Consider the following 4,247-nt stretch of genomic DNA (forward strand, 5'->3'; position numbering starts at 1 on the left):
TACAATCCCTTTCCCTTTTCATGATGTGACCTACAAAATTAGACTATTTACCGGGTTTGTATTATCATGAGCAACGCGACAAGTGCCACATGTGGAGCAGGATCTGCTTACCCTTCCGGAGCACCTGAGATTACCCCAGTTTATGTTGGGGTTCGTGTTGCTTAGCCTTTAGTTTTCTATGTTGTGCCATGTGTACTATTATTTGTCAGTTTGTCTTTTTCATTTGTTGGACATGACGTTGTCAGTTTATTTTCGATTGATGAGTTTGACTATTCCTCTTTTATCTTTCGCCCCTCTTTTACAAAATGAAGAAGACAACAGAATTAATTGATCACGGCCTTCAACAATGAACAAAATACCATATCGCCTTGCTTGCTATATAAAGCCAAGAAAGGTAAAAAATGTAAAACAATTCAGACAAGAAGACTAGGATTAATTTATGTAAAAAAAGAAATAGAAAGAGAAAACACAACAATAAACGATAAAACAAATATGATATACTGCAGAAAAAATAATTATAGTCTATTTTGATTTTGACTTATAAATAAATCTGTTTGATTAACATTAATTTCAAAATACTCAGAGCATTTTAAAAATGTCATTATACATGTACTAAGCGTATATAACATGTATTATATAGTATTAAATCCTTAACTAGGATGATGGCCAGCTGGCATGGCTGTATGATTATATGCTGGTGGTGGGACAAATCTACTGTTGTCATTGATACCATACGGCTGACTATACCCTTGCATACCTGAAATAATATCAAATCAGTTTATACAAAATTGTCATACGTATTCATAAGTTTGTGAACGATACAAATATATTTCTATTGGAACAATTTAACCATACTCAAAGGGTGTGTTATGTACATTTATCTTGTCCATGTAATGTGCTGGCCATTTCGTTATTCTTTTTCTTTTTGACGAGTCGGGCAAGGAATGTTAAAGATATGAAAGTGATTAGATACCGCGACATACATGTAAGATCACAATAGAAAAAAAAGAACATTCAAATTAATTATTTGTCAACCTTACACAAAGGAGTTAGAACCTTAAAGTAAAGTTTGTTTTCAAATAATTTATTAATTTATCAACGGAGAATTTATGAAATTTTTTTTTGTCAAGCATGCCAGTATTGAAGCGCTATTCAGCTAATACTACCTTCGTTGATTTTTTTATAACTAAATAGCTATGTGATTTTAAATAAACCATTTTTTTTTACTGTTTCCGGTAGTGACACTACTCCCGGGTGTGTTATCATGTCATAGGAGGAAACACTTAATTTTGTGTTTTTTTTTTTTTTTTTTCATTTTTGGTTACTAAATCCTTTAGTCATTTAAGTAATTTACCAATTACACATAAATAACGTTTAACGAAATCTAAATCTTTACAACAGACACGAGCATAGCAAATATGATCTAGGATTTCTTGGTGAAAACCTGCTCCTCATAAAGTAAACTTCGAGGCCATTATAAGGCTTATAAATAGTAAAGGTAAAGTTAAAGTTTTAAACGTTTTGTGGATCCTATCATACTTTCACGATGGAATATCAGTATCATTATCATAGCCAAATTCAATTTGTCATGTTTGTGGAAGCCAACTTGCTGTTCTTCGTTGGTAGTGTATCTACAAAAGTGTTGCATAATTGGGCAGATATTAAAAGATTAGCGACCAGAGGTTTTTATAGAAAAAGAATGAAAAACACTGAACCTGTTTGATTCGAATTAGCATTATATGAAACCGTTGGTTGTGCTGATGTGATGATGTGTCCTTGAGTAGATGATCTTGATCTAGCGCATTTAAAACACAGCCACACGACAATCGTCACAACTGCAATTAAGGCTACAAACAGACCGACAACAAAGCCGACAATTGCTTCAAACGATCTACAATTTATCAACATAATATAGTATTATACATCTTGACAACTGGTTATGAAAGGAAATCTATAAAGACAATTATTGGATACATTCCTTCTCGTGTGTGTGTGTGTGTGTGTGTGTGTGTGTGTGTGTGTGTCTGTCTCGCTCTCTCTCTCTCTCTTGATCGATCGAAATAAAAGCGGTAGCAATTTGTCAAAAAGCAGAATATATAATTATTTTACGAAAATATTATAAGGGGATAGGTCACAGTTTTTTTTCTTCATGACACATGTTATGCAAAATGGTCATTTTTTGTTTGGTTGACAATGCAAGGCAAGCAAGATTTTGTGTGATAAACAGAAAACTAAACGATAGAAATTTAAAATAGAGTATGAGAAAATATCACGTGCGCAAATAATGGACTTACAGAATAATAAAGAGAACTTCAGGTCAATTGACACATTTTTTCTTTTATAGCGGAAATTTTAAAAGTTACATGATCTGAGTTATCTCCCCTTATATGATAAGACAAATAAAAAATAAAACATAAAACAAATGTTCTTAATTTGTAAAAGTCAGTCACAAACAATGACAAACACATAATTTTCTTCGTTTAGACGCAATCTCTTACAAATGAATTATATTCTTCTCTCAAAAATTGCAAATTCCAACTTAAAGATCCGTTAAATGAACTTAAAGATCTAGACCGATTTTTTTCTGCTATTTTACAATCCAAGACGGTTGATAAAAAAAAATCATTTTTTTTAGGATACATTATTCATTTACCACACCCCAAAAATAAAACTAACTCAATACAAATTTGAAAACCACCCTAGATTATAATTTTTTATTTTTTTTATTTTTTAGTAGAGGGTCATTAGGTACGACATATATAAAATAAAATGTCAATCATTAATGAAAGTGGTATACATAAATACTTATTTGCTTTTCAGGTATAAACATGAAAAGAATGTCTACAATGAAAGTGTAATACGGATTAATTATGACCGTCTGCAGCCTTTGGAGGTAATCTCGGTGGTTAATTCCATGTAGATGAAGTCCAGACAACATACACACGAAATGTTGATACATATCGAGTCTATGCATTACTTATTTTATACATTTTGTAATCTTTATATAGTACATTTTAGTATGTTATGAATTAAATGTAAGAATTTAAGACAAATTGGAGAACATGAATTCCACAGTTAATGCCCTTTCAAATATAATGTGTTATGGAAGAACATTGTATGTACATTGTAAATGTCAAAGATAACAAATACTCGTGTTATACAGTAAACATACAGATAAGAAAAAAAAATTGTCAAAATTTTCAAGCGTAATATTCACTCACATTCCAGGATAGCTAGTGGAGTAACTTCTGTAACAGCATGGATTAGTGGGGTACACTGTGTATGTGTTGCAGCATCCATTAGAACAATATTTATAATCAGTTTTATCGTATACAGAGCTGTAATAGGAACAGTATGAGGCACTGGCAACTCCTGTTGATAAAAATATATACCTCGGAAAGTGCATGATAACATGTAGTATGTAATGCGGGGTTCACACATTGCGGATTATTGCTCCCGTTTGAGATCAGACAGCGATACGACACGAAAAGTGAAAATGTCGGATTACTATCCTCAATTATCTGAAATGTCCTATCATTGTCTGAACGCAGTCTTTTAGGTTCGTAACAGATTTCTACGGGTCGGGAAGGGTCCGAATAGTTCGGCGAAGCCCCCCAACAGTTAGGTGCGTCCCGTAACATTCGGGGAAACTCAGCCGATTTTGTCTAGTCGGATTACAATCGTGCCTATGTCGTGACAGATTCTGCTGTACCGGATCAAAATCCTAACAAAGTTCTGTGTATTCTGGACGGTGTCCTGTGGAACGGAAATGATCTGGAGAAATTTTTCATTGCTGTTTTTCTGCCGATTGAGTCCAGACTGCATCCAGATCTTGTCGATTGCGAACCGTTTTTGCCGAAACCGTTCCGGAACAGTCCCGTTATTAATACGAAATTCGTAAATGATAACCACGTCAGAGTCCCGAGAATTACAGAATACAATACGACTGAGACCAGACAAAGCCGTTTGTAATGCGATAGAGCGGACCGTGATAGGATTACGTTCCGACTGTACCTGATCATCCCGAGTATGTCGACAGTTTTCGAAAGGATTGCTTTTGTTAGCGTCGAATCACTGTCTGGTCACTGTCTTTTCTGTGTCGGATTACATTCGGTAGAATCGGGACGCAGTCGTGACAGACTCAGTAGAATTTTACCAAGCGAAAGATACCAATTGGATTAAAAGCGGATTGAGAACGGGATTATCGGGATAAATTAGCTTGCAAACGGTTGAATATCGACGCTTCC

General features: G+C 34.2%; 1 long non-coding RNA gene across 1 annotated transcript; it reads right to left on the reverse strand.

Annotated features, from left to right (window-relative positions):
- Positions 1–418: 418 nt before the first annotated feature.
- Positions 419–1,926, reverse strand: LOC143044986 (uncharacterized). The gene is made up of 2 exons (XR_012968832.1): positions 1,716–1,926; positions 419–757 (listed from the first exon to the last, which is right to left on the reverse strand). It is a non-coding gene; the product is annotated as an uncharacterized LOC143044986 (long non-coding RNA).
- Between the last annotated feature and the right edge of the window lie 2,321 nt (positions 1,927–4,247).

The sequence above is a fragment of the Mytilus galloprovincialis genome, chromosome 9 (genome assembly GCF_965363235.1).
Source record: "Mytilus galloprovincialis chromosome 9, xbMytGall1.hap1.1, whole genome shotgun sequence".
Taxonomy (NCBI): Eukaryota; Metazoa; Mollusca; class Bivalvia; order Mytilida; family Mytilidae; genus Mytilus; species Mytilus galloprovincialis.